Genomic DNA, 25,722 nt, shown 5'->3' on the forward strand with positions numbered 1-25,722 from the left:
TTTCTTCCACGTATTGTATGGTTTCAGGTCTTTTATCCATTTTGAGCTGGTTTTTGTATATGGTGTTCGGTACTTAGTCCAGTTTTATTCTTTTGTATGTAGCAGTCCAGTTTTCCCAGCACCATTTATTGAAGAAACTGTCCTTGTTCCAATGCATATTCTTTGCTCCTTTATCATATGTTAGATGTCCATATATGTGTGACTTTATTTCTCTCACTAGAACATTCTTAATGGCCATGGCAAATGGTGTTTTCTGACTTCATATGATTTACCCCCCCACCTCCTGGTACACTTCCTTGCTTTGGCCCATTTCTTTCTTTTTTAGCATCTTTAAAGTCAAGAAAAGAATTTCTACTGGGCCATAATCCTTTTCTCAAGGCCTCTAAGATCCTTCTTAGCAGTGAGTTTTCCATATCCCATTGTGTTCTTGCCAAGGTATTAAATCCAATGTCCTGAGACAGTGTCCCCAAGTCAACAGATTCTTGCTTACCCAGCCTGTGTGCTGGCTCCCTTGATCACCATTAAAACTCTAATATGAAAAAAAAAAAAAAAAACTCCAATATGCCATTCCCCTGACTCTCACTGGTAAATGCTAGCTCAATTTTGTAGCTCACTCAGAGTGTAATCTCTTCCTTCATTACTAGACCCAATGTGATCCAGCAGGTTTCTTTTGGGAGATAATCCTATTTACCAACTTGGCAACCAGGAGAGGAGTTAGGACAGTCAAGGTGGGACCACTATTGCTTTGTGGGGGAGAGGCCTCTGCAGCTTCACTCTGTAATAAGGTAAAATGCTCATTCTTACCAGGTGTGGGGGACCTCTGCAACCTCCAAGAGGTTGGAGAGGTCTCCAAGGGCATATACCTAGATTTCCCTACATTATATTCCAGGACCCCAAATTTTTTTCAGCTATGGTCCTGACTTTAGGATAACAGATCTTCACTAAGCATTTAAATGTCTGCTGCTCTAACCACAAAGAAGGTGTGCAACATTCTCTTCTGAACATGAAGCTCTAGATGGTGCATGTACAACTACTTTATGCCAGTGATGATCACTGTTCTGTCCTCTGAAAGGGACAGGACACTCTCTGAGTGGTTCCTAAAAAATAAGTAAATAATATCTTCTGGACCTCTATGACCTTAATCATCAAGTCTGTCTCCTCCTTATATCTAAAAGATATTAGGGCCTGTTTGTAACACACTAATACATCCTCTGTCTCTCACAATTAGCCTTTTACAGTGTGTTAACCACACTCAATTTCTCAGTTCTTCCTTAGAGTAACAGTGCAACTTGATAATAACCAGCTAACTCTACTGTTCTTCCAGGCATTGTCCAACACTGCCTCCAGCACTTTATCTTCTGATTGCTTAAATGATCACTTCAGCCAGACATTTCTCTCCACTGGGATATTATAGTTAAATCATCAGCAGTCAGGCTGCCACAATGATCCAGAAAATCTCCATAGCACACATTTCACTCAGAATGGGGTTCTTCTTGAAAGCCTCCTTGCCAGGTTATGAATAGTGCTATTCAGAGAATGTCTCAGTCAGGCTGAAGGAGAATTCTTGAGCAAAGATCACCTGTTAGAGGAATTCCCCTTCCTCACCCCCACCCAGCAGATATGACCCACCTCCAGTATCCTTCATTGGCTTAGAGCAGCCGAGGAGGAATGTGGTGTATGCAGAAGTAACACAGTAAATCTGAAGGTACAGCAGATGAAGAATGTCAGACAACTGTGCTCTCTGCAGCAGGTTCTCTATTTTTTAATAAATTAATTTTAATTGAGATAATATTTGGATAGCCCTATCAGGTATTGCACCATAGTGTTCCTACCACCAAATCACCCATATCTATTGCAAGAGGTTCTCTTAAAGGGAGATCTTGACAGAAGATAAGCCCATCCACCAAGATGATCAATACCTACCCATTGGGCTTGCATAGCTATAAGCTATGTCTAGAGGGGCCAGACTGGAATAAAGTGATAATGGTAGTGAGTATGTGACCTTTCTGAAAAGGGTGGATTGCTCAGCAATGACTGATGAGTGACACTTAAGAAAAAATTGAATTAGTGGTATCAGAGCTCCCAGTTACTCAAGAGAAATGAGATTTTTTTAAAAAAAAAATTCTAAATATTTAATGAGAGAAGTTAATAAAATTTTAAAACACAAATAATAAAAATAAATAATGAAAAATTTGCATAAGCTTTTTCAAATCTCTTGAGTCACCTCAATTCTCAGATCTGTCACAAATTGTTTCTTTTTAGTAACAGAGAACCAAAATTTGTCAATTTTATTCTTTAAAAATAATGATATACACTTCTCAGTAGGATATAGTTTACTGCCATTGTAAAAACAAGGAAATAAATGTACAATAATAAAATCATATTTTATATTGCCTGAAGACTTGCAAAGAAGTTTAAACAAAATACATTCTGAAGAGAAATAAGACATTACTAAGAGATAATAACTGGCTTTCCTATTTCAGAGTATTTCTGAATATGAACAAAGACTGGAAGAGGACTTTCACAATGTGAGGGACACTACTTCAATGAAGAAAAATCTGGGATATCTTTTAATAACCACATAGTTTGACATGATAGATTGGATCTGGGAGAGAGTTATATTGCAAAGCTAGTTCTTTCCTTCTCAGTTTCTACCTTGGGATTACAACTGATTTCTTCACTGTATGGCTAGGAGCTGGACAAGAAGAACAGAAGATATGTTTTGATGATAAAGTCTTGCTTAAAAGAATTATAATAAGAGTAAACTCCAAGTAAGGATTTTCTCTTGAGACATTTGAAACCAGTGTAATTAAACTAGCTACCCGGTCCTAATCCAGCTCAACATCTGATTGAATCTAAGTGATAAATCCCTTACTCTAGCTTTGAGAAAAGAAAGGAATGCTCACTTTGAAGAAAATAATATCAATTTTGTTTTCTATGGTCTTCTAGTCAGAATGTCTAGCAAATAATAAAATATTAGGAAATATGACCTACAATAAAAGAAAAAGATAATCAATAGAAGTAAAACCAAGTATGATCCAAATGTTAAAATTTCTAAAAAAAGACTTAAAAATAGGTTAGTCCATTGCAAAAAAAAAAAGTTTAAATAGAGAAAACAAAAGATGAATAGCAATGAAGATGAAAAATGGAATCTTTAAAAATGATCCAAAAATGGTATAATTGTAATATTTGCTATAAGAATTCTTGGCATTAAAGAAAAAAAATGATAAAATTTCATGATATCCAGAGGAAAGTGTCAGTGAACCCAAAGACATATCATATAAACACCGAGAAAAAATAATTTAAAAATAATTTAGATAATATTAAATATATCTCACTTTTATTTCAATATGCAATACTGATTGGGGGTAAAAAGTAGAACCATATTTAATTATCTGACATTTTTTGCTAAGTCAGATTAATGTATGCCACAAAGTAGTGACTATATCCACTGTAAGTCTAACCACACACAAAAACAATTCTATACACTAGTCCACATAGAGCCATATTTCTGCTACCAATTCTAACACTCTGGACCTTAGCTTCCAAACCTATAAAAGATTAGTATTGGCTAAATCTTTGGTTTTCAACTGGGACAATGTAACTTAAATGGTTCAGAGAGATTTTGGAAAGATTATATATTCAAGGATAGTTCCATAGGTTCTATGCTTAAGGAATCTGTTTAAGGGTTTTTACTACAAATTGTTTTTATGTCCTATCAGTTTCATTCTGACAGGATTCATATTGCTTGAAGCTCCTTTCCATAATAACCATCACTTTTCAAAGGAAATTATATATCTTACCCACCCTCTATCTTATATTACATTTAGTTTTAAATTTTAACTAATATATTTTAGTTGCAAAAGTTGGTAGTATTGTATAATTAGGAATTTCCATGCATGGATTTGTTAAAATCTTCAAAACAATGAAAAAATGAAAATATGTAACTGAACGCTAGCAACTGTGTAACAAATTGTTATGCTCAAGATATCCAGACCTTAAAAATCAACAAAATTTAAAACCCTCATGAAACTATTAACTGAACTTTAAACATAATCTTCAATGATACATCATAATATAATTTTTGCATGTCTCTAAGAAAGGCACAGTTAAGTGGTATTTTCATTTAAATGCATTTTTATATAAACAAATTTGCTCAGTACTTACAGCTATAATAATGAAAATAAGGAATAGCATTCTTAGAAAAAGTTACTAAGCACAGATGTAGGAATTATTTTAAAATTCCAATCATATTTAACATTTACTTATTTCAAATTGTTTAGTTTTTTGATCAATTGTATTCTAATAAACATAATAATTAGAGGAAATTTTTAGCACCTAAAATCACTGACTATGGAAAATTTAGTTTTAAATTTTATTTTAGTTGCAAAAGTTGGTAGTATAGTCTAATTATGAATTTATATATCATAAATTTATAACATTCATATGGAATTTTATGGGATAAGTGGATTGGAAACACAAATCCTAACAAAGGAGAAATTAGAAAATTTTTGATTGTTAAATGAAGTCATTCATGTACTTTTTTCCAAAAATTTTAAGTATAAGTAAATAGAACTTTTGAAAATAATTTAAGTATCACCTAAGATTATTTTATTGACTATGATTCCAGAAAGCATGAGAGTTTTCTTAGTGATATTTGCTGCTATTGACTGTAGTTGTCTTTAGTTAAAAAAATATGCTTGAAAGATAAATTACAACAACAAAGAGTAAACTACCACAGGGATACATGTTTTCAGGAGGTGATACATCATGTTCAACAAATTTCCAAAAGATAGCATTGGAAGATCTTTAACTTGGAAAGTAAAATTTTTTAAAAAGCCTAATTTGCACTCTCCTGAGAAATCTTCAGATATTTCAGAGAAATTGGAAGTGACCCTTCAGGCATTTAGTTATTTGAAATTCTCCTAAGCAACTTTACATTTTCTTCTCTCTCCCCTAACCCATCCACCAGGCAGGATCTAAAAATAAACATGCCCAGCAATTTTGATACCAGTAAATTTGATCTATTTGTTAAGTTACTAGTATTTTTTAATGTTTGACTGTATAAAGCAAGCAAATATTTTTCCATTGCAAATTCCTGAATCAGTTGGAAACTGAATGCTTTCAGTTGAAAAGAAAACCTTCCCCCTTCCTAAAAAATGTCCTATTTTATTCTATAACTTGATGGATGATATTATAATATAATATTGACATGTTTTGTTTATGGAAATGAAGCATTCATGAATAGCAAATTGTGCAAAGCATGGTTTCATAAATTATATAATGACGAATTACCTGTGAATTAATGTAAATTATAATTTACCTTCTGTTAGTTCTTAATTGGTTAATATGGAATCAAAAATTTTTACTCTCAGTTATGTTTGTTGGATTTTTCCTCAAGGTTTTTTTTTTTTTTGGTTTTGTGTTTTGTTTTTTGTTTTTTTGGGTTTTTTTTGCTGTATTTGTCATTTAAAATTTGGTTTTTAGCCCACTGTTAATAAGGGAATTTAAATTACAGTGAAAACTCACTAGCAAGAAAATTCAATAGAAAAATAGCAATATCCAATCATATGTGTCCAGAGTTCTCATCAATCACAAAACACATGAGATCCATAATTTCAGTACTGGTGCATGACTATAAAAGTTCTAAGATTAACATGCCTCCAGGTAGTATTGAGTTCATTATAGAAAGCTGACAGAGTTTCTTTCAAGCATATAAAAGAAATATAATTATTGACCTCTTGAGGAGACAGTTTGTGTCTACTTTAAATGTCATAGGTGTGATGTTTAGTTTCAGATATTTTTTATAACCTACATTATAACCTATAACGTAGAGAATCTTACTGATTCTCTACGGCAACATAGTTCCCTAAATTGATCTGGTATTTCAGCCAATCTTTTCAGAAACCAATCTCCTTAGCAAAATGACTCTCTTTTTATTTCCTTATCACATAATAAATATGAACTACCCCTTCAAAAACTATTCAAAAATGGTGACAGAATTTCTACAGCTTAACATTTTTGTTTCGGCATTTAAGGTATAACTGTGGTGCTCACTGGCTTCTGTATAAAATGCTCAGAAAAATAGAATTGAAACCTCTGAAAAATGTTGGTTTTTATTTCTAGTGTTCATAGGGATTTTTTAGGAAAAAATGATCACATGAGTTTTAAATAAATGATTTTTCACTATTTTCTTTGAAGGAAATAGTCTCATTGAATCAAGAACTGAATGCCTAAGAAACCTCTACTCTAATAAATATAGTCTTTCCCAAGGAAATCAAAGTGTTTTGATGATATATACTTTTAACTTCCTTATGCACCCCTGGACTATAAATACAATTAATGAAAGTATTCATTAATTCCCAACATTAAGGAAAATGAAAAGAATGTACTTTCAAAAGCAAACTACTTAAAATCTACTTAAAAAAGTGTATGTTACTATTTTCTTTCCTGTATTTTAAACTTTATTCAGATTTACAATAAACAAAAATATATGAATGATATGTGTGTGATCATTTAGGTTTGCTTTAAGTGACAGCAATCAAATGAAAGGAATTAAGGAAAAATCATATGCTCAGGATCTCTACAAGGGTGCTATATGCACACTCAAATCCCATTCTGCCTGTGGAGTAGACCATGAGACTGGCTTTCTTCTTATGGAATGAATTTTGCCAATTTATAGCCAAAACTTAAAATTAGATTAGGTCACACACTTTGATAAAAGAAAAACAAAAAACCTCAAAATTATCTCAGGGATTGCATACAAATGTATTTGTAATTGCTTTTAACTATAATCTTCCTTTACAAACAAATATCTAAACAAACCTCTAGCTAGGCTTACTAAGAAAAAATGGAGAAAACTGATAAATAATATCAAAAATGAAAGAGAAGTAACAATAGACACCCCAGAAATATGGGAAATCTTAAAAGACTACTATCAATGTTTTTATGTGAAAAGACTGGAAAATCTGGGAGAAGTGAACAAATTCTTAGAAATATGCAAACTTTTAAGACTAAGGGAGAGAAGAAAACCTGAACAGATCAATTACAAGCATGAAAATTGAAATAGTGATCAAAAGTCTCCCAAAAAAATAAAAGCCCAGGACCAGATGGTTTTTATAGCCAGTCCTACCAATCCTTCAGAGAGGAATGAATACCTATTCTTCTCAAACTGATCCAGCAAATAGAGGAAGAGGGAATGATTCCAAACATTGTTTATGAGGCCAATACTCTGATATCAAAACCTGACAAGGGGGGGCCTCACTGGTGGTACAAGAGGTTAAGACACAATCTATGAAGCTAACTGCAACCACTGCAGCATGAGTTCTATCCCCAGCCAGGGAGCTACCCACATGATGCAGCAGACCTCTCCTGACTCGCAAGCTACTCCCCTCAGCAGTGTATTTCAGTCTATCTGCCTGTTCTGTTTCCCATTCTCTCTCTGGTGAATCCTCTCACCATCACCACCACCCCACACCTCTGGCCTGTACCCCAGTTCTTGTATGCATAAATAAATAAATCTTTAAAAATAAATAAATAAATAACCTGACAAGGACATCACAAAAAGGAAAACTACAAACCAATAACCCTGAAGAACACAGATGCAAAAAATCCTTAATAAAGTCTTAGCAAACTGAATTCAACAATACATACAAGGGATCATACATGATATCAAGTGGTATTTATTCCAGGGATGCAAGGATGATTCAGCATCAATCAGTGTAATTGACCATATCAACAAAAGGAAAGACAAAAATCACATAATCATATCAGTAGATGCAGAGAAAGCATTTGTCAAGATTCACCATCCATTAGTGATAAAAACTCTTAGTAAAATGGAAACAGAAGGAACCTGCCCTCATCATAATAAAAGTCATATATGCAAAACTCATAGCTAGCATCATACTCAATGGAGAGAAACCAAAATCAAGAATGTCCACTCTCACTGCCACTGTTCAATATAGTATTGAAAGTCCTAGCTAGCACAATTATACAAGGGAAGATATAAAAGGAACCCAAGATAGAAAAGAATAAGTAAATCTATCACTACTTACAGATGATATAATCATATATATAGAAAACCTGAATTTAAAAAGTTGAAAACTCTTAAAAACTCTTAAAAAATGCTAATAGAAACTATAAATCAGGAAAGTGGCATGTTTCAAAATCAATATACAAAAGTTGTTGCATTCCTATATGAAAATAATGAGCTAGAAAAGAGAGATCGAGAAAACAGTCCCATTTACAGAAGCATCAGAAATATTTAAGTACATGGAATAAATCTAACAGAGGTAAAAGACCCATTCAATGCAAACTATAAGACATGCTAAAAGGAATATAAGAAGAAATGGAAAAATATTCCATGCTCGTGAATTAGAAGAATTAACATTGTTAAAATGTTAATTCCCAAAGCAATATATGGATTCAAGGCAACCCCTCTCCAAGTCTCAATGGAATTCTTAAAAGAAATAGAGCAGGGCCTCCCTGGTGGCGCAGCGGTTGAGCGCTGGGCTGCGAAGCTGCCCGCAGCCTCTGCAGCGCTGGTTCGATCCCCAGCTGCCAGCGAGGGTCCCACCTCTCCTGCCGTGCCCGCTGCTCCCCTCAGCAGTGTACTTCATCAGTCTGCCTGTTCTGTTCCCCGCTCTGGCTCTGGTGAATTCTCTCACCCTCCCGCACTTCTGACTATACCCAGTGCTTGTACAAATAAATAAATAAATAAATCCTTAAAAAAAAAAAAAGAAATAGAGCAAATATTACTGAAATCTATATGGAACCATAAAAGATTCTTAACAGCTGAAGAAATCGTGACAAAAAAAGAAGAGGAATGGCAGTATCATGATCCCAGACTTCAACTGTAGTACAATGTCATAGTAATCAAAACAGTAAGAGACTGAGATAAAAACAGGCACACAGACTAATGGAATAAAATTGAGAGCCCAAAAATAAAACTACATTTATCAATATGTGGACAGTTAAACTATGACGAGGGAGCCAATAATATACAATGGAGAAAAGAAAAGTCTCTTTAACAAATGGTGCTGAGAAAACAGGACAGCCACATGCAGAAAAATGGAACTAGACCACTTTCTTACACCATACACAAAAATGACCTCAAAATGGAATAAAAATTTGGACATAAGACCAGAGACCATAAAATACATAGAAGCAAACATAGGCAAATCATTCCACAACAATGGTTTCAGTGTTGTTTTGGGGATTTAATGCCAATGGCAAAGAATACAAAGGAAAAAATTAAAAACAAGGCTACTTCAAACAAAAAGTTTCTGTACAATAAAAGAAACTGTCACCAAAACTAAGGTATCCTACTGAATGGGAGAAAATATTTGCACACAGACATCTGACAAGGAGCTAATATTCAATATCTACAAAGGACTCATGCAACCTTCAACAAACTGAAAACAAAGAACCCAAACAAAAAACAAAGAACCCAATCAAAGAACCTAATCAAAAATATTTAAATAGACAAAGAAGACATATAGATGGCCAATAGGTACATGAAGTATATATGCAGTCACTCCTATTGTACTGTGAATTCAATACACATCTGTAGGTATGGCCTCCAGACATGTGATCTGGGCAATTGAACTGGGCCCTGAACTTTGTTAGACCTTGATTTGCTTTAATATTCTGCTATTGCTGTCCTTAAAATCGTAATAATTTTTAACAAAGGGTCTTATGTTTTCATTTTATGCTGTACCTCACACATTATTTAGGCTTTCTTGAGTATTAGGTATAATGATACAACATTTATGGCAATTTTATTAGCATTGCCTATTTTCAGTCATCCCCACTTTACAGTTAATCCTTGATAGTAGAAAGTTTTATTTTCATTCTCTATAGTCACAAGTAAATTCCTCCTTGAAAACTGATCAGAGTATAACATACTTTCTGAATTCTAAGAACGCATGAAGCAAAACCTCATGATGACTCAAATTGAGAAATAGCTTGGTTGTGATTCATCCTCATCTTCCCCCAAGTTTCCATTCTCAAATGGAAGCAGATGTAGTGTAAGTTCTAATCTTCTGTGGGAAGAGAGGAATAAACCCAGGGAGCTATTAATATCTCAGGATATGAAATGGAACCATGAAGTAGCAGAGGAGAATCTCTCTTCCCCTGTCTTCTCCTGTATTGAGGAACAAGAAGGTTCCTGAAATCACTACCACATGCAGGAAATCCCAATCTCTGAAAGGACTCAGAATCTTTCCCACTGATATTTCTGCTATGTCAGATAACTACCACAAGATGGCGACAAAATACAGCAAAAAAAAATTGAACCTGCTTGTAGTGTTCAACCCAGAATTCACTATCTTCTAGTATTCAGTATCAATGACCTCCACATCTTGCTGTTTGTTTCATTAACCTAGCAGATTTATTTTTGAATACAGTTTGTTGGCATTGACATGTATTTTGTGGCTGGGAAACAAAAACAAATGATTAAAGATAAGTTACATGAATTCTAGAAGATAGATATTTTTTCAATCTTAAAGATTAAAAAAATTTGCTTGAAGATTCATTTTTCCAAATAATAAAGTAGATACCTATAACTGAAAAACTTTCAAGAAAAGTTGTTGAATTGTGTTTAATCTATATATTTTCAATTTACTTTTACTAACATTTTCATACTGAACTTCACAGAAAATGTCTAAGCTATTTGATAAAATAAACTATTTGATAAAATAGTTATCAAAAGATAGAAGGATTCAGAAACAGGAAAATCTGTGTGGCCTGGGAGAATAGGAAAAATACTCAAGGTCTAGCATCTCATTTCTCTGATATCACTTCAAATCTGTGAGACAGAGGTATTTTGTCAAATTCACTGAAACATTCAATTCAATAATATATTCAAAAAGATAACAAATTGACTATTTTGTGGGGCTTTTAAGGGAAAACATTCTTATCAATATTACACAGCAACCATGCAGTAAAACCTTCCATTAAATATTTCTATTTTTCATTCCTCCCTTCTAAAATTCTTCTCCCAACCTGACCACTTAGTCTGTTCTCTTCCCCCATAAAGCTCCCAAGACACATCCAAATAGTACTGAACAATCAACTCCTCCCTTAGCTTGCCAACCCCCATTCTACAAAATAATCATTTACTAGTTACCCAAACAATGGATAGTCACCATTCATCTTTCCTCAAGGAAATCTCTTCATTCTGCCACTTCCTCCTCTGCAAATAGCTTTTCAAAGTACTGGCTTATAAGACTTTTAGCTGCAAAAACCTATTACTGAGAAATTAAAATTTCATCCATATTTTTAAAAAATTAAAGATGAATTCTTGGATATTTTAATTTAAGGATAAAGTCTGACTCCAAGTTTTTTTTTTTTTTTAAGATTTATTTATTTATACAGGAACTGGGGCACAGGCCAGAGATGTGAGGGGGGTGAGAGGATTCACCAGAGTGGGGAACAGAACAGGCAGACTGACTGAAATAACACTGCTGAGGGGAGCAGCAGGCGAGACAGGAGAGGTCTGCTTCACCATGTGGGCTGCTCCCTGGCTGGCTGAGGATCTAACTCGTGCTACAAAGGTTTCAGATTGCTTCATAGTGCAGTGCTTAACCTCTTGTGCTACCAGGGAGGCCCGAGAAATAAAAATTCTTAAAGAAATGATCTCTCCAAAATCCAGGTTTATAAACTGCCTTTCTTCCTTTTTTTTTTCTTCTAAACAAAGTAATCAATCACCTACATGGAAGAAAATACCTCATGTTTTCTACACAATCTAGAGCTGAAATTTTGGTAGCTTTCATCAGTGCCTCGAGTGTTTAATTTAGCTGTATCAAGTGTGTGATTATATACTACATTTACAATATTGTGACAGTTTAAGTCATGGGAGATTTCAGTCTGCATTTTAAACTCCCTATGTTGAAAAGAAATAGGACTTGTTTCTGAAATTTATTAAGACTGGAAAGTCAATTTCTGAAGCAAAGTGCTAGCCACTGAGCAACACTATGCTGGTTAAAATCTGGAGTGTGAAAGTGAACCAGTGGAAATGATGAAGGATGCAGATGAAACACAGAGTTTGCACTATGATAGACCCATAGTGTGTGCAGTTAAACCCAATCATGCAAGCATTCAGTCCATTACAGACAACAAAGTGCCCAAATTAAAATTATTTCAATCAAAATGATAAAATAGCTTTGTATACGTAAAAGGCAATTTCTCTAAAAGACCATTAAGCTTAATGGAAACAGAACTTTGACATAAAGAACAAAATATGTGAGCTTTTTAAATATGTCTTTCATATAAGCTGAGCCCCCAAAGTCTTATGAAACAAAATGAGAAAAATAATTAAATAATGTAGTGGGTAATCATATCAATTATGTGAAACAGTGCAATGCCATTACACAATGAATACATTTCAGTCATTCATTCACCAAACCAATTATGAGAGAAAGCTATTAAGGGAATAGAATGGAGGAATGTATGTTTTCACATTAGATTTGAAAAGCAAAATAACTAGTTGACAAAATGTGCTTAGAGTCTTTCTGGTGTCAATATGGAGATCCTTCTGCAGGACATATGAATAGTAGAGTCCTTATTTGCTCAGAAAATAAATGCGGGAATATCCAATCTCTATAGGTTAAAGAAAATATTTGCCTGACAGAATATCTAACTGAAAGAGATTAGTAAACCTCAATTTTATTTTAAACTTCTTACTTTTTTTCCTTTCCCACCATTGTTTTCTTCCTGATAGGTTTCTTCCTTCCTATTGTGTAACATTTTTAACTTTCAATCTCTTGCTTTCTAAGCTCTTCTGTTATCTTTTCTCTCCTATTGTTTATCTGTTTCCAGTTTAAACATCCTTTCAAGCTGTCAAAGGATAATGTTAATTAAAAAAATTGTAAAAGTTCTAAATTTTAGTACTTGTTCTTAAATATTTGTTTCTCAATAAAATTATGTCAAGTAATATCTGTTTTGTATCTGATTCAAAATGCAGACAAAACTGAAATGTGGAAAATCATTTTTAATTGGGACTTTGCTAAAATATTCCAGATGGAATATTGGGCCACATCATGGATTTCCTTTGCACAGTGGGCCTTTCAATAGTTAATAGTCAGAAAAATCAATAAACCTTAAGAATCTCATGGTTTAAAATCTCAAGGTTGTAGATGAATCAGTAATATTAATATCACTGGTAAAGAACTCACATAAATTTTCCAGCTAAAATGTCTTTGTTCTGATTACACTTTGGAGAGCTGTTAATTCTTCAGAGGAAACCTGAATAAGACAAGGAGTGTATATGAAGATGTCATTTAATGAAGTTTGGGCTTACAAAACTGCTCATAACATAAGTGGAAAATCAACATTTGATGTTTCTATGTCCATGGTGTGAAAGCTGCTAAAAAGATTTCTACATGCTTAAAAAAAAAAAAAAGCCTTGGATCTTAGAAAATTTAACCAGATAAATCTGCACATTACAAGTCTTAAAACTAGATACCATATTATTAACTGTGAAACTATGTAATTAGTTTCTTTATGGGCCTTCAATTTTTTGCTAGATAAAATTAAAACTGCCACCAAAAATTGAGGCGATTATTAACATGACAGGTCATTTGTTGAGAAAAAGGTTATGTAGAAATAGCATCTGATAATTTGTTGGAAATATTAGCATATAGATGGCTATGGAATGTGTGAAGTATTATCAGAAGAATTCTAATAAAAAAATTTTGCAATGTAAGTCAAATATGTTTCCATTCCCAGTGTAGTGTGCTTAGCCCTCATGGCAAACATAAGCTACATGGAATATATTTAACCTGAAGAGAAGTTTGCAATTCTACTATTTTTTAATCTCAAACTGTACATAGGCATAACATCTACAGCAACAAAGAATGAAAACATTTTCTTACCACATAAAAAAAAAAAAAGATATATACAGAAAAACGTATCGTGAAGAATACTGCAAATTAAATTTACTTTTCCATTGACCTGGTGTTTTTGTCACCAAAGGTGCTTGCATTGTCAGCCTGGCCCACTGTGTCTCTCTCTGTCCCGGGAAACCAGATCCCAAACATCCTCCAGCCTTTTATGTTACCATAGTGCAAGACAGAACACACAGAAAGAGTAACAGAAATGTGAATCCATATTCAAAGCACTGAATGACACTCTCAACTGTCTAAATCCTGTCATTTATCTTTAAAATCAGACTTTCTCTCCCTCCTTCTCCCTCACTCCCTCCCCCTCCTTATCCCTCCCTCTCCCCCTGTCTCCCCTCTTCTGGCAAAAACTTGGTAACAGTGTCTCACTAATCACAGCACCCTCTTTAGATGAACAACAGCTAATTAGTCTGAGTAAAAGTTTTAGAGGTTTGTGATAGATCTAACTCCAAGGATGATGAACAGACTGTTTGCAATAAAATAGTAACATTTGCGGAAGAGTTGGAAAAGTTAATTTAGAGATTCTTGAGTGACTAACTCAAGAAATTTCCTCAGAAGGTACTAAAAGGATTTTTAAAGTTTAAAAACATGGTATGAATTTTCAGCTGTGGAATTTTTACAATGAAGAGGGGTAATGTGGCTTGTCTTATAGGTCCTCCTATAAATGAATTGGATTAAACTATTGACTCCTGACATTTTAGTTTCGATTACTCAACACACCAAGTAAAAGTACATTTAAATTAAATGCTTGAAGCCAAAATGCATTTTAATTCTTATTGTAGCAGTTTCAAGTTATGCTTTATTGATTCCTACCCCTTTAGAAAATATATGCAATTGTAAAAATGAATTTTAAAAATGTAAAATAATTAAAGGCACATCAATAGACTATTGCCCCCCAAATCCATTCTCCCCCTTTACCATGGGAAAAACATTTCAACTAGGCACATGGCCAGTCAGGTGAAAACTACCTTTCCTATTCCTCCCTCAGACATAAGAGTCACCCTGTGTCTACATTCCTACCAAGGGACGCTTCAAGGAAAAGAAAGTTCCAGCATCATTTGCCTTTAAGGAACATTGCTTCCCATCCTCACCTTCTCATTCCTTTTTCTTCCTGCTGGAAATGGCTGTAACAATGTTGAGGTGTTTCAGGAGTGAGGGGCAACCCTGTCCGCATGCAGGCTTGAGTGACCTCAAGGAACAGAATCTACCCACTCACCCTGCACTGCTAACTGAAAGGGACTAAACTCTGTCTAGTATGAGCCCCTCCACTTTAGGGTCTCTTTGTTACAACAGCCTAGCCCATACCCTAACTGATCTAGGTCATCCATTTATATGAATCATTTCTTAAATTATAAAAGTTCAACTTATAAGTATTAGACAAATATATTGTTCTCTACTCTTAGTTGCAAACTCATTAATGGGGCTACATATTTATATTTTCGATTTTTTCCACCATTATTGTACTACTTTCTTAACAAGGATATTTCAGATTTCCAAATTATGAGACTTCCATTTCAGGGAGCAAAATAAATTGATTATGTTTAAAAGCAAAAGATTATTCCGGACTCCATGGCTGAAACAGTTTTATTTTCTCATTTCTAATCTTCTGTTAGATCATAGAGTAGCATGATAAACAGATGAATAATCTTGCATGAATAATGCATAAGGAAAAAGGAAGAAAGAAAAGGCAAGAAACAATTGCCCTTTCCATTTAAGAAGTGTTAGTAAGTGTTGCTAAGCTGATGAAGCACTTTAGTGCAGGGCCCTTGAGCCTCACTTGATGCCCTACATCAAATGTATCATCTCAAGGTGAGAAAAATGCAACATCTGGTGTCAAAGGTAAAGAACTCGTGTAACTCCCCCGAGGGACCACTGCTTTGCCCTGTGAATGACAGCCCAATCTCTCCTACCCCCAAGGGACCTGAATCTATGTGACTGTTGGAAGACCTTAAACTCATTCTGTATGGCTAAATCAAAAGATGAATTTACTTCTTTTAAAGAGAAAAGACACAAATGTACTATACTTTAAAAAACTACCATACATATGCAAACAAGATATGGTAAGAAATGTAGACTAAACTCTCATTTTCACCTGAAATTATCTATGGAGGTTGTGCCCAGGTTCTTTCTGTATCTACAATTTATTTTATTTCAGGAGCAATACTAAGAACTTGCCCCAGCAACCTTAACAATAAGATACTGAGACTGGAACTCAATTCAAGCAAATGGCTTTGGCCACTTGCAGAACTTTGGGAAAATTAAAAATACTTTCTTACTGCATTGTGGGAAGATGAAGGTTGTTTTGATGTTGAAATTTGTAAAACAAATAAATCTTGAAATATAAATATACACTCAACACAACTTGCTTGTTATTTTATCAACACAAATGGGACTATAATATATACTTTGTACAATATATTGTATCCTGGAACTTGTTTATTTTCCTCTCAGCTATATGTCACGAGATCTATCATATCTCAGCAATATATCAAAAAGACATGATAAATGACATTGTCGGGCTAACTTGCAATATCATGGGAATATTTCCAAGTCATCATGTCCACCTTTGCCTCATCCTTCTCTGGGGCATCCATAGTATTTTACCAGATAGATTACTAATATTCCTGTAATCACCTTCACATTCAGGTATTTTCCAATATTTTGATATTATAATGTGTTTCTGTGTGTGTGTGTGTGTGTGTGTGTGTGTGTGTTCACTCACATATGACTGAATTATAAATCCTTAATAGTGCAATTACTGGGTCAATGTGCCTTTTCTATTGCATAGATATTGCAAATTTACACTTTAAAATGTTAGAAAATATACTTAGCAGAAATATGCCGCCACCTAAATCCTCATGCTGTTGTCAAATTGGATATTATCAAGGTCTTTTTTTAATTCAAAAAAACATGATGAATGAGATTGTGCTAATTTGCAGATTTAATTGAGAATGAACTTTATTTAGCATTTTTTCTGTGAAATGACTATGCATGTCTCTTGACCTTTTTATTGAAAAATAAGAGGGGCTTGAATACTAAAGAAAATGAGATTTTGTTGTTTGTTTTTAGACTGTTCTTATTTTTCTTCACAGCTTTTAAAAAACTTTTTGTAAGCACTTTTAACAATCTTTTCCTAATGTATGGGTTTTGGGTCTTTCTCTGTTTTTGTGCTTACTCCATTCAAAGTGTATTTTATAAAATTGTTCCTCTTACTTTCTAATATAGATCCTCACACCATCCAAAAGTAGAGCACTCCTATGAAATCTATCCTAGTTGAAACTGGTGTGAAGGAGAGAAGCAATTACCATTCATTTCTATGGAAAAACTCTTGAGTGTTCCCAATCCCAAAAAATAACCAACCAAATCATTACAAATAACATAAAACACAAAATATCAAATACGTAAAACCTAAAACAACACTAACATAAAGAGCAGAATGCTATGATAAATATAAATGCTAAATAAAGTGGTTCTTGCTGCTCAGAATGAGCTGTTTCTAGAATGGCTGCTGCAAAACAATTGCTAGAAACTAGTATTTCTTTTGTTTTTCAGTTTTGCTACAAAAGTGAAAATATTTTTTGAATTTTCTTTAGTTTAGTGAAAAATAGGCACTAATGAAGCTTTTTGTAAAAGTGGTATAAAGTAAACTTTCAAAAAAACAGGGAATACTTGTGTATAATTTTTCACTTATTGTGTTTTGGAATGTCATTTATTATCTAGATGTTTGAGTTATATCTTTATGTAACTTTATATAATTATATATATATCTTTATATAATTTATAGAAATTTCAGAAATGTGATTCCCACATTACATTATGGATACATGCCTCTATTATAAAGATGCACAAGGAAATATGTACATATATGATTGCAGTCATAGGAAAAAGATTTTATACATCAGCCAAATATTATTAAAATTACTTTGTAGGTCTCATTTGTATATCATAATATCTTTTAAAGCTATGGTTTTCCACATATAAATAATTTGAATTATAGATTCTATTAAATAAACAAAAATTTATTTCCTTACATTTTGCCCCCCCCCAAAAAAAAAACCTCCTGACCACAGGCCTTAACTATATAATAAATTATCACACAGAAAGTTGCCCAAATGAAACAGGGTTAAGTGATACTAAAACCTTCCCACAGGCCTTTAATTCTTTATTCTTAAGTAAATGATGATCAGTGCAAACATAGGCAATACAACTTAGTTCATGATGGGAGAAAAATACTTAAGCCTGCGGAAATTAAAATCAAATGCTTCAAACAGCTAAAATTTTATGGCCATCTTTATTTTTTATAACTCCCCCATATAACAATAAAACTTCTATATTTCAAAAACTTATGGAAATAGTATACTCAAATAAGTTACTGTAGCATCCATTAATGTAAAGCAAATATAATACAAGATATCATAAATTCACCAAAAAAAAATGCAGACCAAGATCTTATGCCTTTATACTACATAATACAGGGATGTGTAAAAATAAAATAGATATATGCAGATTTATACATGAAAGTGAATCTATACAACAATAGTGGGTGACTCTTTTAATCATTACAGAGGTCTGCTATTTTCAGAGATCAGTAAATGAAAGTTCCAACATACCCTGGAACTAATATGGTAGCTAACATGTTCTCTAGAGAATTTACCTAAATTCAAAATACAACCATATTCTTGTCATTTTCATCCTGTCTCAAAAAGATTTTTGTCCAGTAATGTAAAATGAACAACTGTTAAATTCTCATTTGTTTTTTATATTCTTTCTCTATTTTCTCTCTTATTTTCCCTGGTGAACAGATATTCAGTTTTTCAGATATACATAACAATCTGAGCCCCAACTACTATGTAAGTTACAAAGACCCGGAGGCTTAAGGTTGAGGTTGTGAATTTCTCGCTGTAGCTGTATCTCAAGCAGATGCTGGCCTAGCAGCTATCTAGAGCCATTAAGAACACAAAGAGAAATATAGCAGCCAATGGCTATGGGAAAAAAATCTCATGATCAGCCAGCTGTAGTGCTTTGAATGCTGCTGAAATATGAGGACAGAAAGGACAATATGAGAGCTCCAAAACATTCAACCATTGTGTAAATGCTTGTAGTGGGAAGATTTTCTGTTTGAGTCCACCAGGGAAAAATAGACAAAGCACATAAAAAGAATAGGAGGGACTAACCTAAAAATTATAGAAACTTATATTTCTGTAGTCTTACACATTAATTAAAATAGACCAAATTGGTCAAGTCTTCAAAGTATATTCTAAATTGGTGCAATATTTTAAAACTAGCCAGAATAATAAATTGGATAATGTTAAATATATCACTTATTTTATATGATTCATTTTACTAGGAATATATTTCTTATTGTTTCAGTTGTTTTATTATTGTTTTCCCCTCTTTTCTTATTGATTTATATTTTTTGATAACTGAATGCCTAAAAAAATACTGAACCAAGTCACACGATATATAATTATTTTTATTTGTCTTTGTCCAGTTTTTTTTTTAGATTTATTTTATTTATTTATGCATACAAAAGCTGGGGTACAGGCCACAGCTGGGGGGAGTGAGAGGATTCACCGGAGACAGAATGGGGATCAGAACAGGCAGATTGACTGAAATACACAGCTGAGGGGAGCAGCAGGAGAAACAGGAGGGGTCTGCCTCACCATGTGGGTTGCTCCCTGGCTGGCTGGGGATCTAACTCGTGCTGCAGAGGCTGTGGATTGCTTCATAGTGCGGTGCTTAACCCCTTGTGCCACCAGGGAGGCCCTGTCCAGTTTTTTTTTTTTTTTAAACTAAAAGAAATAATGTAATGACTCTAAGGTTAAAATATATCAGTCTTCCTAGATTCAAAGCTCCAGCTATCTGGAAAGTGTTTACATTTTGATGGTTCTCTGGCATAGACAATGTCTACAACAGCACCAAAATGCAGACCACTTCAAACTTAGCTAATTATTTCATGGAATTTTGGGGACAATTTTTGTCAACTTGTACAACCTGTTTTGAGGATTAAAACAAATACCAAATAATTTGTAAAATGTTATGAAATGCTGAACAGATGTTGGTTTTTAATAACTCTGAAGTAAAAATTTCTACTGTTAGTTATCTTCTATACCCCCAAAGATATTTTTTAATGGCTGAGGAAGAGCAATTTAGCGTCATTTATAACTAGCATGAATTGAGCACTTAATCATCTACCAGATTATACAAAGGTGTTTTCTTTTTTAAAGATTTATTTATTTATTTATACAAGCACTGGGTACAGTCAGAAGCACAGGAGGGTGAGAATTCACCAGAGCTGGGAACAGAACAGACAGACTGACGAAGTACATTGCTGAGGGGAGCAGCGAGCACAGCAGGAGAGTTCTGCGTGTCATGTGGAACCCTCGCCTGTGGTCGGGGATCGAACCAGCACTGCAGAGGCTGCAGGCAGCTTCACAGCCCAGCGCTCAACCGCTGAGCCACCAAGGGAGGCCCTATAAGAAGGGATTTTAACAAAGGGTTATTTAGTTAATTCTCCCATTGTTTCTATGAAGTAGATACTCAGTATCTCCACTTTACAAGTGAGGAAACTGAGGTTTGGTATTGTTACTTTGTTGAAGATCATACAAGTAATAAGAGTTAGAGTCAGGATGTGATATTGCAATAAATTTTATTACATTCCTAGAGGTTACTTCCACTTTCTATTATTTATCATTTGCAATCATCTTTAAAATTGCCCATATTCACTGGCTTAGTTAGCTATCCTATTTAACCACACTTTTCCTTAGATTTGCTTCCAGTTAACAGGGTTGATGCTTACTAAAGAAGAGAAATTGATCTTACTATTTATATTCCTCTGTGTTCACTGTCATTTTCTTAAGATCTCAACTATTTACTTTGTGAAAGAATGTCTTCTAAAATCCAACCCTCTTATCTATCCAGGAAGTGTGCAGAAAGAACAAAGACTGCATAAGCTGAGACAAGTAAGTTACAAGACAAGAAGTATAATTTTTACAAAGGGGCATTGCTGAGGGTAACCTTACCATGGGCAACCCCTGCAGTGATGAGCATGTGCTCTTGAAACCAGACTGGGTTTATCTGAAATTCAACTCCAACACTTGTGCCTTCATTTCTCATCCATAAGATGGTCTAGCACCCATTTTATAAGGTAGTTTTGAGGATTAAATGCAATTATAATATATAAATGTCTAAAAGAGTACTGAACCCAGTTACAATATATAGTATTTTAAAAGGTAAATTTTTAAATCAACATCTACCATTTGGATGAGTATTTGGAAGTTATTGGCCTCTCCCTGTGTTGACTAGTAGAAAAGCTCATAGACTCAACTTCTGCTCAGAACTCCCCAGAAGCTCAGCCTGAAACCCCGCAGGTCACAGCCTGTCCTGGCATGACATTCCTTTGCTCAGGCTGTTCTCAGTCCCAATGCTTAATGGTCAGAGCCTGGAGTAGGAGTGTGCTGGGTGTAAATCCTAGTGTGACACAATTCCCTGTGTGGTCTTCCACATACTACCTAACCTCTCTTCTGAAAGTTGCAGAAAATGGTTCCATCTCAAACTACAATAATATAAGATGACATTATGAAGGGTCTATGTAGTTCTTTTAGATTAGTTACAGTTGTTGCGATTGCTGATACTTTTCTCATTGTCATCTCTGTCATTTTTTCATGCTCTCAGATTCTCAAAGAATCCTCCATTCTCTCCTAGTCTAAAAGATATGGGACTTAAAGACACTATAAAGGCAAAGTACAAGAATTATCAACTGATGCTTCCAAAACCATTTCTCCAATGCTTGCTCACACTTAGGTTTTTTAAATTACTCACATTTTAGTTTTAGCTTGCTAATTAACTAATTTCCCTTGTGAGAGATCATTTAAGCTAGTTTCAGCAGAAGTGAGAAGTGGGAGATTATTTACCAAACCAAAGAGTATAGGATCAAATCTTTTTCCTAAAGGCCAAATAGTATGGAAGAGAAGGGGAAGGAGGGCAATATGAGAATTATTTCAAAAGGTTGAAAATTTAATAATACACACTTGTAAGTGTCAGGGAAAGATGTGAATGGCTTTCAGAAAAGCAAGTCCATACAATGGAATGTTGTGGGTTTTCTGATTCTGTAAGGATCTGTGTCTTTCATTGTCTTTGATCAGAATATTCCACAGCTTTGTGGCGATGGAAGTTAGCCCTTAGAAAAGTAATGGTATAGTCCTTCCTTTCCTCACCCTTCCCTCCCCCACCCTCCATAGTATATCTCTGGTTTATAGTTGCTTGTTGATTTTGATTTTTTCTTTATTATAATTAGTCTTTTTCCTGGTCCCTTATTTAGATTTTCTAAATTCCTGCTATGAGTGAGACCATGTGGTATTTTTCTTTTTCTTTCTGACTTATCTTGCTGCGCATGATCCCTTCTAGCTCCATCCATGTTGCTGTAAACTGCATGTGTTTATCTTTTTTGATTGCTGAGTAATATTCCATTGTGTATACCCAAAAAGAAAATGCGCACATTGCATTGTGCAAAGATGAAAAAAGATGTAAGAATTATATAAAATAAAATATTTAAATAAATAAAATAAATAAAAAGAAATATTCCTGAAAAAAAAAAAAAAGAAAAGTAATGGTAGTTCAGATGTTCCTTGTCCACAGTAAAGTAAATGACACTTGTTTTGGGCAATGCAAATGAATTTTTCCAGTAAATATATAAATTTCATTTAAGTCCAATCTTATTTGAAGTGGTATAACATCTGGTTCACTCACTAATTGATTAATTAAATTGTTCACATATGCTTTTATTTTATATTTGTATGAGAGACATAATTTCATCATTTTGAAAATTACCTCTTAATGAAAAGCACAAAATTAAGACACATTATCAAATGATTAAATCTCCTGCAATGAGAGAAGAGGTCAAGAAAGACTTGACAGAGCAACTTAACATAAAGATTATTAAAGGAAATAGGAAGAAATTTCCCAACTGACAAGAAGAAATAACTCCTAGGCAGGGGAAATAACAGGCATAAGGATTCACAAACATGAAATGACATTTATTCTTGCAACCTAAAGTGAGAGGCAAAAAAGTTAAGTTATAGTTCCAATTGTCAGGAACTTTAGAGATAAAACAATTAAAATAAGACAGGTTGATGCAGTGTAATAAAAAGTTCAAAAAAAAAAAACAAGGGTTTTGTGACAACACAGAGGAAGGGCATCAGATTTAGAAAGAGAAACTAGAAAAAATTTTAAAGTACTGTTTATAATGAATCATAATAAGTAAATAGAAATCGTCTATATAGAAAAGGGACAGCGGATATTTGAAGCAGAGAGAAAAAAAACATATAGAAGCATGAACCCCTGAGTTTCTGACAGCCTGACAATATTTTGAATCTATGGATCCCCAAGGGTAGCCCCTTGACAAAGTTTTCAACAACTGGGGGAAAAAATGTTAAAAAAAAAAAAAAGCACTGAGCTTTTAATTTATGCCCATAATACTCTAGAAATGGGAAACGAGCAATTCATTGCCCAGAAGCATATCTTACTGTGAAACAAACATGCACATAACCCAAACATTGTTTTTACTGAACTCCCAAGTTAATATTCAGTCAATTCAGTGTATATACTTCACATCCATAAATTTCCCTTCTCCCTCTATTCCCTCACCTCCCTTCTGCTTCTCCCTCCCTTCACCATCCTGCCCATCACAAACACCTTGATCTTTTCATCTGGGCTATTCTCTCAATTTTCCAATTCCTCTATTGTCCCTTTTGGTATAATAAAAAGTTGTCAACCCCAAGTTTGTTCCCCCTTTTTAAGTTTTCTTAGTGATATCCATAAATCAGAGAATTAGACTAGTTAATGTTCAAACAATCTTCCAACAATATTTCGTTGTCAAATCCTTCAGAGCCAGGAGACGATGATCCAGACTCTAAGGGCTCTGTCTGGCCCAGGGTTCTTTCTAGTGCTACATGCTAGAAGATCTCAGAGTACCTGACCACATTGTGTACAACTAAAAAACATTAGTAATATGAGCAATGTAAGTGCTAGCACTGAAAGAAATAATAGTTTAAGATGCATTTTGGTATTGTACAAAATTGACATTCAAATTTATAATCATAACATTCATATTGAACCTATATAGCATGATACTTTCTGAACTCAAGGAACTAAGAGATAATTTAGGTGATTATGCAATCTCATTTCAAGAACTCAAAGATAACATGTCTAAATTATTCATTTGTACTGAATCCTAATAAAATAAGTGGAATAGGTTGTTGTAAAGGGCAGAATTTTACTCCCCTTTAATAAAAAAGCTTTCAAAACCTGAGCCACATGTTTCATGAGAGTAAAAACATTATATTCACCCTTCACAGGTGAAATCCCATGTATTTGTAATGACTCACAGAGCCACACTCAAGCTATTTGAAGTGATAAAAGAGAGAATTTTTAACCCAGTGCATTTAAATGAAAAACAAAGATGAAACCAGAATAATTTTAATGAGAATTTACCAACATGTGTATGCTGACAGGTTGAAATTTTAGATTTTGTTTGAATAATTGAAACATCAGCTTGATAAATACATTAACCAGGTTTTGTTTTGTTTTTACTTTAAAAATCTTCAACTTCCAATAGAAAAGGTCGAAAAAAGTGCTCTATCAACCTCAGACAGGACATCTGAAGATCCTTCTTAAACAATCTTAGCTCAATGAATGAATGAAATGATGCCTCTGTTCTAATTGGAGTATAGATCATTTCTTAATGTTCCTAGTGACATTTTTACAAATTTGATTGTAAGGTTTTACTTAGCACACTAAAAAACATAACATATTCTATGGACTATTTTCCAGATGACATTGTTAAGTGAAAAAAGCAAAATACAAAATATATACTACCTTTATTTAAGAGAGAATGAAAAAATAAAAATAAACATATATATACCTATCTCTACAAAAAGAAACAAGGCAGAAAAATAAGAAAACTGTAACATTTGCTACCTACAAGGTGTAGGCTAGAAGGGAGAAGAATGCTATAGCGGGAAGTGATCACCACTATTTTAGCTTTTCTTTTTTCTTTTCTTTCCAGGAGAAAGCACAAATTTAATCCCTTGCCACCACAAATTATGTGGCTAAGGTTCCCACATTTGGGGAAATCACAGGGGTCAGCACATTCAGAGCGCCATGGATAAGCCTCAGCCTGGGAAGATCACTTTGGTGATCACATGTCTTCCCTGCCAAGTAAGTATGTGACACTTCTATGTAAATACCTTTTTGCATAGTGTTAACTGTTACAAGCAAATTAATCTTCTATATGTTCTTTAAAAATCAAATCAACAAGTATGAAAAATGGATAAGTGAAAGAGACTGAAACGGAAAGCAAATAAACTGAAACTAAAATTGAAATAAATGAATCCAAATGTTATTTGTATTTCAAACAAATAACAAAACCTCAGGGAAGGGCAGAAAAAGGAATGTAATAAAAGTGCTATTAGTGGGGGAAGAACAAGATATTCTTGTGATCTTAAATACTCTCCCTGCGGACCACAAGTGTAGGGGGATAGGAAGGAAGCTTTTAGCCAGACAGAGATAAACACTTCCACCAGGGTATCCAAGAGGATTTCTACTTGTAGCTCCCTGAAAACACTTTCTGGTATAGCTGGACTCCTCGTGCCAGTAAGGCATTAGACCCGTAGATAAAGACCAATAGGCAAAGACTCTGCTGGCAGAGAGGATCAGCTCTGACTACTATGAGGAGCTAAGTAGCTACTAAACAATAGGCATAGAAACATATATATTTCAAACTTATAAAAGTTGCTAGATCATGACTTCCTTTGTCTGTACA

The 25,722-nt window shown here is 34.0% G+C and overlaps 1 long non-coding RNA gene and 1 other non-coding gene across 2 annotated transcripts in view; one reads left to right on the forward strand and one right to left on the reverse strand.

Moving 5' to 3' along the window:
* Positions 1-24,991, forward strand: part of LOC129146470 (uncharacterized) — a 64,980-nt gene extending 39,989 nt beyond the window's left edge. Inside the window, exons 2-3 of the long non-coding RNA XR_008553248.1 lie at positions 20,823-20,863; positions 24,967-24,991. This is a non-coding gene — a long non-coding RNA (uncharacterized LOC129146470). The remainder of the gene's footprint in view (positions 1-20,822; positions 20,864-24,966) is intronic.
* Positions 24,964-25,126, reverse strand: LOC119253649 (U1 spliceosomal RNA). Its single transcript, XR_005127179.1, has one exon. It is a non-coding gene; the product is annotated as a U1 spliceosomal RNA (small nuclear RNA).
* Positions 25,127-25,722: the final 596 nt, after the last annotated feature.

This window comes from Talpa occidentalis, unplaced genomic scaffold (assembly GCF_014898055.3).
Source record: "Talpa occidentalis isolate TD23 unplaced genomic scaffold, MPIMG_talOcc4v2.1 talOcc4.2, whole genome shotgun sequence".
Taxonomy (NCBI): Eukaryota; Metazoa; Chordata; class Mammalia; order Eulipotyphla; family Talpidae; genus Talpa; species Talpa occidentalis.